Here is a 15,734-nt window from a genome sequence, read left to right on the forward strand (position 1 = left end):
TGCATCCACCACTTTTCTGGGCAACCTGTTTCAGTATTTACCACCCTCATTGCAAAGTATTCTTCCCTCACATTCAGCCTGATCTCCCCTCTTTTCTATTAAAACCATTGCCCCTTATCCTATCACAACAGGCCCTGCTAAAAAGTCTTTCCCCATCTTCCCTATAAGGCCCCTTTTAAGATGAACAGCAAGCTGCCTGACTGCTCCAACAAAGCAAAAACTATGCTTGCAAATCCTTTACTTTCTATCACAATAGGGTGCCTTTTCCTTCTTGCAGCCAGCTGATGAAAACACAATAGAAAGACAGTGGAGTTTTTCAGCAGATAACTGATTTAACTACATATAGGAGGGATAACATTTCTTTTGCACATCTTGAAATATACCAGAAATATACCAGAAAGAAATATACTCCCTAAAAGTAATGGTAAGACAGAAATGCATATTTTTAAACACTCAGCACTATACAGCTGCACCAACACTGCAGACTCCATTTCAGTATGAGGCAGTAGCTGTCCCTGGACTGTAACAGCCCACAGATGTTTTTTTGACTCTTCATTTTTGATTTGGATAAATTCCATGTTGTTTTTTTCAAATCTCAATTCCTATGTTAAAACAAAAGTACACTCCAAAGTATCAAAACAAACAAACAACCCCACAAACACTGGAAAGTTAGGTATATAATTGCTCATACAAACTTACTGTGGTTCACTTTTACATATATATATATTTCAGTAATCACAGAGACCTTTAAAAAGACATTTTGTAACACTTACTCGGCTTGACTTTCAACTTCAATGTCATTGTTTGAACAGTTTCTGTACAAACCATAAAAATAATGCTCAAGTACCAGATCAAATGCAAAAATCATCCAGTTTCTGGGAGGCACAGAAAGCATTCCCTTTTCCCACAAATGTATGTAGACACATATATATTACATTATTGATATACATCAGGCTCACAAAATCTTTTGATGTCATAGAAAGGTAGAAGAAATAAACTTCATGTTCCACTGCATGTAGGGCAAAAAGATGTTATAAGAAAGGCTTCTTAATTATTACAACAGTACCTATTATCATAAGAACTTAAAAGAAAGGTGAGATCACATTTTGTGCAACTCTGTGGTAAATTTTCATATGCTCAAATATTAGACAAAAAAAAACAGTGTAAAAGTAGCCACAGAAAAACTCATTCAAGCATTTTTGCAGCATAACAGTTATTATTCACAACATCCTACATTGAGATGCTTCCAATTATATTTTTTAGATTGGAAAAAGCCTCAAAATATCTAGGTTTTTATTACCTCTGAACACAAATGGTAATGTGACAGAAATAAGATACATCAGTATTTGTCCATTGAACAAATGTCCACCTATTCCCAGTCCAAAAATTTGGCCAAACACTCTTCTGAAGGTTCTGAGAATAGCCATTTTACTTAATAGCCCACCTCCAGAAAGAAGCACCATCACAGACATAACAGCCTATTCTCATGGGCTTCTTTTTCAAATCTAAAGCAATAATCTACCCAAATATTAATGCTCCTTTTTTTTTTTTTTAATCCATCAGCAATGGACTTTTTGCCATTACTTCTGAAAAGTAAAACAAAAAACCCCAGCCCAAACTACATATCCTAGTTTTGCATTCCTGTGTAGTGATTTAATTTTATATGGATGCCCTACATTTGTGATCACTACTGGTCAATGTGAAAGTCATGAATCACAGAATCATTATGGTTGGAAGGGATCTCTGGAGATTATCTAGTGCAACCCCCCTCACAAAGGCAGGGCCACCTAGGGCCGGTTATACAGGAATGTGTCCATGCAGGTTTGAATGTCTCCAGAGAGGGAAACTCCACAGCCTCGCCAGGCAGCCTGTTCCAATGCTCTGCCACCCTCAACATAAAAATCTTCTTCATGTTAAGGTGAAACTTCTTGTATTTTAGTTTAGGCTCCTCGTCCTGTCACTGGACACGAGTGAAAAAAGTCTGCACCATCCTCTTGGCACCCACCTTGAGATGTTTATATGCATTAATAAGATCCCCTCTCAGACTTCTCTTTAGTCTAAACAGGTCCAGCTCCCACAGTGTCTCCTCATAAGAGAGATGCTCCAGACCCCTGATCTGGAGGGAGGACAGAATTAATGTCATTGACATTTAAGGCCTATGTTTTCCAGACTGGATTCATCTGCTTGTTCTCAGCATAGTCAAGCCATGGAAAGAACTTGTCAGAGCTTAAGAGACAACCAAACTATAATTTCCATCAAGCAATTCAACCAAATTAGGAAGCTCAGCTGCAAGTCAAATCATAAAAACACTACAGTTTGCTTTAACAAAACATTTCCCCGTATCAAGCTTAAGAGTTTAAAGAAGCTGTGTTTTTCAACAAGAACAAAAAAAGGAATGCAATATTTCTACCCAGCCTTAAGTTGTACATTGCTGTCAGTCCCTATCTTCCAAAAATTAGGCCTATAAATTTTACATTCTCAGACCTACTCACATCTGCTTACTGATGTGTCATTATGAAGGAATTTAAGGTAGCATAGCTTGCATCCAGAGGACAAACACAAAGTAGGATACATGAAGACATACGCTAAAGAGTAAGTGACCTAACTAATGTTAATCATATTTTTGATCTCTTTCTTTTGTACCTCTCAGTATAATACTGATAATTATGGCTGAAAGTGAGATTCATTCAAATGCAGATTCATATGCAATGCTACACGAAAAAAGCATAAGCATGTATATATAGTTTACCTTCACAATTTGTTGCATGGATTACTCATTATTTGTTCCATTAAAAAGTTAATTGCATGCCCAAGTCCTTACAGAATCCTCACCTAAGTAATGTGAAAAACCTCCCTCACACTACTTTTAAAGAACAGTTGAAAACTAAGAATTATGTCAATACCAAGCTGAAAAAAAAAAGCCTCTGAAATAAGAGGATGTCGGACACTTCTGTTTGGCCTCTGGCAAGACAAGTGCATTGGCTGCACAGGCTTAAGGCTGACACTTATCGTATCATGCCCGCAAATAAAGTAGGTCTGAGACAATGGGGACAGCTAAATAAGTATCAGCTTACATAAGCAGCATACTCTTTCTGTTCTAGAAGTTATAGATTGGCTAAGTTACATATATGATTTCAATATTAAAGCCATTTTTCCATTATGCAAAGCGTAAGTTTGAAATAGCTACGATATTAATACTGGTCTCTGTAACAAAACCATAAGCCAATAAATAAACATTTTTTTCCAAGAGAAAAATAAAGCATGAAAAATGGCTTTAAACAAAGTCATCAAAAAACACAAGTTCTAATAATTACATCATATGGAACAATTTGTTAAAATAAATTCTAGCCCAAATAAGGTAAGTTCAACACATACACAGCACTGGTATATCTCTAAAAAACTGTCATTTGCACTTTGACTATGTCCTCCACATAAACTGTCACCGTGGATCTAGTCAGCATGCCCTTGCTAACCTACATGGCCTGCAACATCCCCGAGCTGTCTTTTGGCTTAGGTTTTCAAAACTAAGGACTAAAGGAGTATATTTCACAAGAAAGCAAGAGCCTTAAGGGGATATATAAATAAATACTACTGTGCTAATGACTGAAAATCTTTAAATAGATAGCAATGGTAATTTTTAAGGACAGATCACTGAATTTTACCTAGAACTGTAGTTAGGTCCATCATTTCTCATCAGGCACTTCTACTATCAAGGCTGCAATGGCTGAAGCAACTAAAAATCACTTCATTTCTAGACATCTGGGTAACTTTAGAAGATGTGATAGGTTTGAGGGGTTTAGATCTATCTTTAATAAGAGCTAAAGCATTATTATTCTTATTTTTCACTGCTTTTTATTTAGAAAACAATGCCTGCAAATCACTGGTGTATGTTTTTGTTTGTTTCTGATGCAGCAAAGTAACTTCCCAAGCTTGACAGTGATTGCCTAATTAAAGCTTCCTGATGATTTGATTGCTATTAATTTAATGTTAGACTAAATCTGCTTGGTTACAAGTGAAGGCGTTCCTCTTGTGAATCGGGGCCTCACTAAGGGCAGCAGGGCTCCCTGTAGGAACCTAACAGGCTCACATGCACTGTACTGCAGCCCTGAGACTTGTCAGAAGCTCTGAACCACCACACTAAGCAAGGAAGGAGGGAGAGGAAATCTTTTATGAATGTGTAACACAAATTAATGGGATTAATGGTAATACCAGGCACTGAAGCAGCACAAAGAAAAAAAAGGAAGCAGAGGGGCCATAATGAGCTCAGTGCCTTGCTGTGAAAACTTCCAAACCATGTGGAGACTCTAAGAACCAGAAAGGTTTGCAGTCTCTGTGCAGATAATCAAGACAGACAAAAGAAGGGGAAGCACAGAATAATATGTGAAAATGCAGTGGGACAGCAGTAGCAGAAATAGGCACAGAAGCCAGATAACTTCCACCATTTCAGTACCCTAACTACTGTATGTTTTATTTCCTCTCCCAAATTCTTAACTTCTTCAGTCATTAAATAAATGTTAAGTGGATCTTCATTTTGGCCAACTTCACTGTTCTAATCCTTCTATTAACACAGGAAAACAGAATAAAATAAATTCTCTTGAGTTTGTTATTTACCTTTGTTCTTTTTTCTCCCCTCCCATCTTCTTTCTGGTATTCCTCCTTCACAGGATAAGAAATAGAGATTAACTCTGCTGCTCTAGCAATTTAGTCTTCTCTTCTTGTGTATCCCTTCTTTCCTGGGAGCTCTACACCGAGCAAAAGGATGCGCCCGAAAAAGGCACTCCGTGAGTAAGTTGCAACCTGCCATTTCTCCAAAGTTGTCCTGTGCAGATTTCATCCTCAGCACAATTACGGTGTTTCATGATGGCATACCCAGAGGAAATTCAGCATCTGCAAACCTTGGGTTTGTCCTCAGCTTGTGTTTCCCTGGACATCTCTACTTTGTCCTGATTAGGCAGGAAGGACAAGATTCTTCAGAATGCTTATGAAGATGAATACCCAAGTAACACTGGGTGTATTGAGCATGTCATGCCCAACTGGCTTGGACATGTGCAGCTCATACAATATCTCTGAACAGGAACACACAGCACCTACCTCTTTAATGCAGGATCTCTGTCTTGTGCACATAGGATTTTCAGGTGTGTCCCAAGGCTTCCAAGCATCTATACACATTGTGTGGTACATGCACATGGACACGCACACTTTTTAGTCTGAGAAATCCCAGTAAACCCAGTCATAGAAATCCAGTAATCTTATCCTGTCTCTTTCATTTCTTCTCTTTCGCATAAAACTGTAGCCTTACTCACATCTGTGCCCCCAATTCCATCTCTAAAAAACTATCACAGAATCTGCCTCACAAAATTATTTTCTAACTGCCATATCCATAATTGCTGTCACAAGTTCTCCTAAGGTGATTTACAGATGAAACTAACCTTCCTTCAGTTCTATGAACCACCCAAGTCTCCAGAAGAGCCAGCTTCCACTTATTTAGGCTTCTAGAACATACTCTGCTATCAACAGTACAGAGCAGCTTTCCTGAATTAATACACCAAAAGAAACACAGAACTCATCATTCAGAATTCCTTTCTTTGGTATAGATACCTGATCAGAGGAACTCTTCACAATCACCAGTTTACCTCTCCACCCATACAAATGTCAGCAGAGACACAATGGCTATCAACTTGGAGTGTAATGCAATCTTGGTGGAGTTTGTGGCACAGCAACCAGTATTAATAGTACTGCTAAGGACAATTTTAACTCCCTGGCAAATCTATACCCAAGAAGTATTGCAAGATCAAGTACTAGGAATTAGACACTGCAAAATATGCACATTTCTTTAGACGATAAGAAGCTATATTTTCTATATATATGTTTTTGAAAAAGTTATAGGTTCTTATATTTTCTTTTTATGTGAACATACTCTCATATGCTGAGAACATGACTGAAGGGTGAGAAACTCTCAGCAAACACAAGCACCAGAAACTTTTTGTAAAAAAAAGAAAGTACAGATCCCAGGTAACCATTTGATTATAGGGGAAAAAAAATAGAAAAGAAAATGTGTTGGCAATGTAGTATTAATCTTCGTGATGCCATCCACTTCCATTTCTGATCCATTCTCACTTTCACGCTCAGTGTATTCATATCGTCCATTTCCTCCTAATTCATTAGGCCATCCTCCCTATTACTCAATTCCCTCTTCTGCTCCTTCACAGAAGAGGCTGGGAAGGTCCATGCATTCTCCTACCTATGGAGAGCTGCACTTTTGAAAAGCAAAATCCATAAGAAGCTAACTTAAGCACACAAGCTTCTGGGGTTAAGCAATTAGCAATTAGGGCTGAGCAATTCATAGAGTAATTTGGAGATCACTTATGCCCATATAGCAACTTGCTACTGGAGAAAAAGGCAGCCATGCTCCTCTCCTTCCCCTCACCCACTGGCCACCCACATTTTCTCTCGTGAGTCAACACCAAGCTCCTCATCAGACCACCTGGCAACCCACTGAGCTAAACTAACTTAACACTTTCACTTTGTAGACTTCCTTTTCTTCTATTTCATCTTCCTACACTGGGTAACTGTAGTATGAGGCAACTGTCAAGTCTGGAATAAGGACAGCCAGAACAGGCAGTCAGCAACGAAGATGAAAAGAACCTGCAGCAACTGTCTATTACATCAGCTTCACAACCTGCAGTTCGGAGTAGTACTAAATCACCAGAGTGTCTGGGGTAAAACCAGCTATGAGAGGGGGAATGAGTCTGTTAAAACACCTCCAACACAACTGAAAGACCCAAACTCTTCTTATTTCTGCCCCAGAAACAGCTCCTCCAAAAGCCAACAAAAGAGTTTGATAACCATATTGTTCCAGCTGCTACAGAGAAATCTGGTGCATGAATAAAGTGATTTTACTCACTGAATAACGCAGGGAGCTCTCAAAATGAGGAGAGAGAAAGAATGCTTCATATAGATACAAAAGAAGGTAACAATTTCCATTCTCCACATGAACAGAAATTTTATAAGAAGTAGCTAATGTAAAATAGCTTTCTACTTACGATGAGTAAGCGAGTTCCCATGTATTCTTCATTTTGTATGGGCATTTCCCAGATTTGTAACATATTTCCTCACAGTGTTATGTGAAATTATGTTCATAACTGAGGTATTTCACTGAAAACCCTATGTTTAATGCAAAAATAATGCTTGAATTTTACACAACTATGAAAAGAAAACTGCCTAAGCCAAGAGCAAAACCAGAGGGGCACCATAACTTCATTCTAATGACTCTTCCTGAACACTTCTGGATGGAACTGAAAATAGGTATTCAGAGAAACTGCATAGCCAATGGAGAAATTAACACAGCATGGCATACAGAACCTGACATAAAAGTTTAGGCCATCAAAATCTTTTGGGTAAAATCTTTTCGCATATTCTGTAGCTCAGTTGAGGGTCGAGAAGTCCCCTCTTCTTCTTTGTCTTCCTCTGATCTACATAACTCTTGATCAGATGTTGTTCCATGTGCAGTAAGTGCATTGGTTCTTCATTTCTCTTCACTTTAAGGGTTGTTTTTTGTGCCTCTTGTTTGCTTTTTCCCTTGCGTATAGGGACAACCAATATTGGCATTAATTGGTCCTTTGGTTTAGCTGCAATATCTGTTTTCGAGGTTGGTGCAGCCGCTGTGCTTGGGGGTTGAGTAGCACCAGCAGCTGCACTGTCTGTTGCTGTCAGGGTTTGAGTAGCTGCTGTACTTGGAGTTGGAGTAGCCGTGTTGTCTGTTGTAAGAGTTTGAATAGCTGCTGTATTTGTCGTTGGGGTTGGTGTAGTTGCTGTACTTGGAGTTGGAGTAGCTGTGCTGTCTGTTGTAGTCAGTTTGAGTAGCTGCTGTACTTGTCACTGGGGTTGGTGCAGCTGCTGTATTCGGAGTTGGAGTAGCTGTGCTGTCTGTTGCTTTGCCACCAGATCCACAGACATCTTTTTCCCTTTGAAGGTGCTGGAGAGTGTTGAACAGGGCTCTGTAAGCATAGGCCAAGCCCCAGCACGTTGCCATCATTTGTCCCTCTCTAGTATGACCAGGATGACAACACAGCTCATTTAAGTGTTTTACTAGTTTTTCCGGGTTTTGCACTTGTTCAGTGGTGAAGTTCCAAAAATGTCTGTTGCTAGCTTTTTAAAAGGTTATTACTCTCTTTACTGAGCGTAGATATGGATGTTGGGTTGTCCTGGCAAAGGCATAGGTGCGTATTTCAAGTGATCATGGTCTTTTCCTATGTCCTAGAATTAAACTTCCAAATTGTTCTTCCTATCAAATAAGTGTTGCTCTTCATCACCTTCAGGAATGCCTAAAACAGCACACTGCCTTAGCCAGTATCCTAACAATTCTATTTAAAAAATATTTTGCTTTCAACCAGGTTTTAACTGTTTCTTCAAGTTTCAGGCAGAGAAGATCTTCTCAATACAGAATATACCTCTTTCACACTTAACAACTAGGCGAATAAGAAAGTGTGCATCCATGCAAGGGGGATAATACAGAATACAGCTAATAACACCTCCTGTTTATCTAGATATTACACACACTAAGGCATTAGGGCCTTAGTGTTCACCAAAAACTGGTGAACAGAAAAATGCCTGAGGCCACCTGTCAAGTCCAAAGATGACAATGTATCTCCAGTACCCTTCACTCACACAAAAACATGTTTCCCCCCCAAAAAAAAATAAATTGCTAGACAAAAAAAAATAAAAATCACAATTAAAAAAAAAAATCCCTAGACAAATTAAACTGAGAAATTATTGGTGTCCCTCTCTTCATTTATATAAACAAGAAAGAAAAAGGAAAGTACCAAGTGGGAAGAAAAGACAATGAGAAAAAGGGAAGAGTATTAATTAAACCTTCAAAATTAGAGGCGAACTGTAAAAACCCATGCTCTTAAATATTATGTTTCTAACTCAATTTTTTAATGCTTCCACGTACAAAGTAAGACTTTTAAAAGCAAGCAATCAGAAGTGTCTTCCTAGGTGTGTCTTTTTTAGCCAACGCCAAGATAAAGCAGCTAAGAAAACCACTTGCTCCAGAACAGTAAAGCAGTGCACCACTCACAGAAAAAATGCTGGTTAAGGTACTAACTGCCCCCTTTCCCTCTCAGAAGCTTCAAAACAACCAGAAAACTGAGACTATGCTGACTTGAGAGATGACAGAATGTAGCCCACTTGGAAAAGTATAACTCGGTAACAGCAAAGAATCCATTAGAAAAAATTAAAGAATGAGTTAAACCCATTAAAGTTTTCTATTTAATATTTGACATTTACATTTGTCCTTTGTACCAAAAGACTGGATTCATCAAAAGAAACTAAACAGTCAAAGAGCTTATTTCAGGTTTAATTAACACCATCCTTTAAATATCATTCAAAACTTGGAAGAATGATGATGTGATAAAAGATAAACAAAGAAGAAAGAGCCACAGTAATGTGGCTTATTTGATCCACACTGATTCATTACTACAGGGGTTCCCAGACAAAAATTCAAAGTCATCATTGTCTTAGTGCATATCCTAGAGCAAAGACATTAGACTCATTTTATTTTTAAACATCGGCTAGCTCTAGACTTTAGCATTAAGCAGTCAGGATCTGCTGCTACATGATGGTAAGAGCAACTCAGTTGAAAACTACCTCTCATTTTCCCAGCTAAGTTTTATGGCAGCCACGTATGCCTTCTGCTCTCCTCTCAGAAAGTAAAGTAATTGCCATTTTGAGAGTTTAAAGCACTAAAAGTTAATGTAACAAAAGGAACTTATTATGATTCTTTCATTTTATCATTCTGTACTTTAGACACAATCCTTCAATTATTTTACCATGCGACAAAGAATTTAATGTTGATTTTTATTTCTTTGTGAGTCTTGTACCCAGAAGGAATATCTTTTTTTTTTTTTTTTTTTTTTTTTAAAGAGCAATTAAGAAAGTTCATGTTTCCCTTTCCTGAAAGTTTGTTTTGCCACTGTGGAAACAAGGCTTGTGTGAGTATCATCTATGTGACCACACGAATTCATGCCTCTATCTGTGATTTCTTTCTCTGTCTCTTTCCAGTATTTTTTTAAACCTTCAACAACTTCAGACAAATTCACAGAGGAGCAGACATCACAAAAACACAAGTTCTTTCAAATGTTGAGACATTAACTGGTCAGGTAGCAAGACCAAAACATGTGATTTTTCTTATTAAGGATCAACCTCTTTTCTTAAACCCAGATTCCACAGGAGAGAATTGTGAATGCCTCATGCACAAGGAAATCTCTGTCAACTTTTGCATCTTGTTGGTCACCATAAATCCAAACAAAAAGGATAAAGCCATTGCCCATGGCACTGTAGAAAAGCGTCTGTCTATAGTTTTAATTAGACTTCTTCATTTCCCTTAAAGACAACTTTACCAAATCAACTATCAGAATGCACAATGAATTCTCTGAAAAGCAAAGGACATCTCTACCCCATTTTTGTTCCATTTGACTTTGATTCCCATTTAATAGGTCATTTACTTCAGTGCACATCAAGGTTATCACAAAGTCCTACTGTAGCTGGCAACCAAACAAAATTAGAACTTCTATATGATTCCATACCCCCCCACTGTGTAACACTGCAGCATTTCTAGATCACTGCTGGTTTCCACACATTCTTTGGAAAACAGAAAGAGGGACTGGCAAGTTGAAACAATGTAACTGGGTAATCAGCTAGTACCTAAAATGATACTCATGATGTCAAAGTACCAAAAAATTGGTCTGCAAAGGCTCCATCTAGCTACCTGAAATTATGTACTTCTTTGAGCAAATTCACATCATCCAGAACAGACCTTTTCATGCTTGCAATAGAGTGTAACCAATTAAGTATAATAACAAAACAGAAGAGTATTTGAGCAAGCTCAAAAGAAAGCAATTCTTTGCGAGCATCCCTATCACTCACGTTGCAGATACTGCAGCTGAAAACATAATTTGATACTGTGAGGAATCAAACTTGTAAATGAGATACTAAAGTTGAGCATGTCTATATTTGTGTATTTAAGAATTGAGAGCAAATATTGCTTCAAAAGGTGGTTCAAACTCCAAAATTCACTCTTGAATTTTGACTAAGTCACAAGGTGCACTGTAATTACTGTTAGCCACCAAACAGGTACATTAGGACGTTTTAAGGTTTAAGTCAGAAGCATAATTATTTTATTTAAATTAAATAATGGAAGCCATGGCGTAATATAATGCAATCTCATTTAGGAAAAAAAAATCATAAATAAATAAATTAAAAAAAAAACCCTATTTCATATTATTTTAATTCAGGAATTTTGTCTGTTAAAAGGAGGTAAGTGTAGTAATATGAACACTGCCTTTGTGTTGTTTAAAAATAAAAATTATAGTTCTAAACCCACATTACTTTGAGAAAAATTCTTAGGTAATCAAGGGGTTGGTATGTTTATTTTGAGAAGAGATTTTTGGAGGGTTTTTTTTTGGTTTGCATAACAACATGTACCTGTGGGATGCTTTTTGGCTGCAGTTCTATAAATAAGAGAATTCCAAAACACTAAATTTATCTCAGAGCTCTTTGTACATTTATTGCAATCTGTTCTTAAGAGTGCTGATCCAGCTTTCAAATTCACAGAAACTGCCAGGTTGCCAAAATGACAACACAACTGGATGCCAAAGGGGTACAGAAATGCAAAAGTCTGCATGTATGGATACTCACAGGCACCAAGATTATTCATTGAGATTATCAGCACACAAAGATTTTGTTGGATTAGATGCTTGACATGCAAAGTGGGTCAATACTTCACTCAGACAGAAATGAGTGGGTGCTGATTCTGAATACTCTGTCCCGGCCAATTTTAGGCATACACCTTCTGTTCACATTTTAGAAAGATGAAAAAAAAAAAAACAAAAACCCAACAGTGAAGCTTCATTGCTGAAATAATTCATATTTAGAATTCTTGTTACATTCCAAGTTAAATGTAAAAAAAAAAAATCTAAAAAAAATTAGGTAGTGCTATGCAACGTTACCACAAAAAACCCAGAAGAGGCGTTTCTAAAGGGCATTCCTCAAATCTAAACTAGGTGTCTAACCACAGTATTCTCAGATGCCAATAATCTCTTACAGAAAGATGTCTAAGCTTTCAAAAGTGAAAGAAAAAAAAAACAAACCAACAGCAAAAAAACAACCCACAACAGACAAAACCTACATAGAATAAGCCAGCACATGAAACCTGGCAGAATTGAAGGGGTTAACCTAAGACCTTACTGCCAGCACTAACAACTGCACACCCTAGAGCATTTAGAAGTTCACCTATAGGCTCACAGGAATTTTACCTGCAAAAACCTGTAAGATGAAATGGCAAAGAAGTAACAGTTTTGAAAAAAGCATGATTTGAGGACCTACACTCAACAGGGGGAGATGAGGCTGAAGTGTTGAAGTTGTTTTGCAATCTGTCTTAAATCTGAAAATTGATACAGCCTCAGATGTAATTCCCACCCACCTTCCTTCCCACCTCTAAGCCATAAATAAGGATTTAACTAGTAAATATGTTTGGAATCAAGTGAGTCTGTGTGTTACCATTCATAGCTGAGTGGAGAGGACTTCCTACTATCTGTTAACAGGTACCACTAGTGAGTAGAAGACTGATGTCTGCTGAGTCAGACTAAATTCATTAATTCTCTCTCCAGAAGGTTAGTCCTACCTTTCTTATCTAGATGAAAATACCTTTTTAAACAAGGGAGGGCCTACAGTCTTCCTGCATCTTGCATGAAAGGATTATCTTTCTAATTTGTGTAAAAGAGAAGTATTCAAGAGTCAAACTATGCAAAACTTCAGCAAAGAAATAAAACAGAACTCATTCTCATATGCAGCATGCACCAAAGGTAAAAAAAAAAAAAAAAAAAAAAAAGAGAGAGATGAAGTCCTCCAAAAGATGAAAACCAAAAGAACAGAAAGTTCTTAAGTGGATACCCTGGTTAATGAAATACAAAAGGCCCTAACCACAGTAACAGAATAACAGAAGGCCACAAATACAGGACAGAACAGATTAAAAGAGACACTACCAAGAAAACTGCTAGCAATTTGAACATAATGACCAATGGCAACTATCTACTGCTCTTGCCTGTAATGGAGGGGAATTGTACTTCATCATCAGGAAACAATCCAGTTAACTGCGCCTGCATAATTTTCTAAACCTACGGAGTAAAATCCTCCTCATTACTGATCATTCACTATGCAGGTATGCAATATGATCTGTTTATGCATCACCATCCCTGTCTTCGCCTCATAAAGCCTGCATGTCCTCTCTCCACTTTCTTCTTTCCTGTGACTGCCCTCAATTACCCTTTATTATTCTATGGATTCCCTAAAATGTTGGCTTGAAGCATATATTGAGAAATTATAGTCACAACCTGCTCAGCAAATAACACTGCAGAAAACTGAATCCAAGTCCACTCTGTTCTGACACAGTATTGGAAAATGAGTACTCACTGCAGAAAAAAATTATGAGTACTGATTAATTAGCATCAAAACCAGAAGCGGTGGAAGAAAATGCTAGCTGTTGCCAAATGAAAGACTAAGCACAAGTCTCTTCTCAGTGTTTCAGAACTGTTAGAGACACAAAAATCCAACGCATTAGTGAATATACCTGTGGTGGGTTGACACTGGCTGGACACCACGTACCCACCAAAGTCGGTCTGTCACTCCCCTCACCAGCTGGACAGGGGACAGAAAAACGTAACAAAACATGAATCAAGATAAGGACAGGAAGACATCACTCATCAGTTACTGTCACGGGCAAAACAGATTCGACTTGGGGAAATTACTTCATTACCAGTCAAATTGGAGTAGGATAAAAACACCTTCCCCCCACCTCTCCACTTCTTCCCCGGCTAAACTTTACTCCCTATTTCTCTATCTCCTCCCCTCCTGACACAGAGGGATGGGGAATGGGGACTGTGGTCAGTTCATCACACATTGTCTCTGCTGCTCTTTCCTCCTCAGAGGAAGATTCCTCACACTCTTCCCCTGCTCCAGCATGAGATCCCTGCTACAGAAGACAGTCCCACATGAAATTCAATGTGTCCTTTCCATGGGCTGAGGTTCTTCACAAACTGCTCCAGTGTTGGTCCCTTCCACAGCGTGCAGCCCTTCAGGAACGGACTGCTCTAGCCTGGGTCCCCTCCACGGTCACAAGTCCCGCAGCAAACCTGCTCTGCAAGGAGTCTTCTCTCCACGGGGCCACAGGTCCTGACAGGAGCCTGCTCCAGCAAGGGCTTCCCAAAGGGTCACAGCCTCCATTAGGCAACACCCTGCTTCGGCGTGGGGTCCTTCCCAGGCTGCAGGTGGAACCTGCTCCACCAAGGACCCCCATGAGCTGCAGAAGCACAGCCTACCTCACTGTGGGCTGCACCATGGGCTGCAGGAGAACCTCTGCTCCAGTGCCTGGAGCACCTCCTCCCCTCCTTCTTCACTGGCCATGGCATCTGCAGAGCTGTTTCTCACATATTCTCACTCCTCTCTCCAGATGCAATTGCTGTTGCGGAGTAACTTTTCCACCCTTCTTAACTATGTTATTCCAGAGGCACTACCACCACTGTCCCTGATGGGCTCAGCCTTGGCCAGCAGCAGGTCCGTCTTGGAGCCAGCTGACATTGGCTCCACTGGACACTGGGGAAGCTTCCAGCAGCTTCTCACAGAAGCCACCCCTGTAGCCCCCCTACTACAAGAACCTTGCCACGCAAACACAATACAGTCTGACTCTGAACACCACATGGTATTCTTGATACACCACAATACATATATAATAGGAATACTAGTATAGAGCATAAGCTTCACCCTATGCTTAGTTTTCAATCAATTTCTGTCAACTTCAAATACGTGTCTTGCCATTAATGATGGCTGCAAGATCAGGCAAAGGTTGTACATCTTCAAAAAAGTGTTGAGAACAAAAAAAAAACAACACCAAAATAAAATATATATTTTAAATGACTAATCAGGAAGTGGAGGTGATAAGATCTACTATCCTCTTCTTTCCAGTGTTAATGATTAAAATAACTTTAAACAGCTACATGAATGCTACGGCCTTATCTCTTAAATCCATTCTCTAGTATTCAGGTCTAAGTTGATTTGACCAAAGAATTTTCTTCCTGGTCACACTTAGTGCACTGGAGTGCACTAACAACCTGTGGACAACCTGCACAGTTATGTGGAGAGTCTTCCATGGATTCTTTCTATCAATTAAATTCCTACATTACAGTGGTAAGTGAAATATATAGTGATACATGAAACCTTGTAACAAATACAACTTTTCTTTCCTCCACTATTAATAACTAAAGCATCCTACTATTTAAACATAGAGCTCTTACACTACTGAGAAACTTGGTTAAAAGACAGTGACTCAGAACAGTGATGTCAAGTAGCTTGTTTGAATTTTAATGTGTAAAACAACGGGTTAAGAAAATCTAGAAGAAAATGACAGCTGTCAGGCACCTAACTCCTCAACAACCCCAAGGCACTTAATTCCCATTGAAATACAAGGGAGTCAGTTACGTATACAGCCCTAGCAACTGTGTTGATTGAACAGCCTTTTATTCAGAAATTGAACTGCACAAATGTTTCAGTTTCTATGAATTCTAGAACCAGAAAAATCATCTGCTGTTCCCTCGTACCCAGTTACCGTTCCACCAAATGGGCTTTTATTCATTGTAAAATGAAAATATCTAACACCTCTGACACTGAGCCAACATAACCTG

General features: G+C 38.7%; 1 protein-coding gene across 6 annotated transcripts in view; it reads right to left on the reverse strand.

The window, feature by feature from the left end:
- Positions 1–15,734, reverse strand: part of CUNH8orf34 (chromosome unknown C8orf34 homolog) — a 161,586-nt gene that overhangs the window by 144,647 nt on the left and 1,205 nt on the right. The gene's annotated exons all lie outside the window — the stretch shown is intronic.

This window comes from Pezoporus flaviventris, unplaced genomic scaffold (assembly GCF_033815535.1).
Source record: "Pezoporus flaviventris isolate CSIRO_AGI_PZ_B2104156 unplaced genomic scaffold, CSIRO_AGI_Pfla_v1 ptg000007l, whole genome shotgun sequence".
Lineage (NCBI taxonomy): Eukaryota > Metazoa > Chordata > Aves > Psittaciformes > Psittacidae > Pezoporus > Pezoporus flaviventris.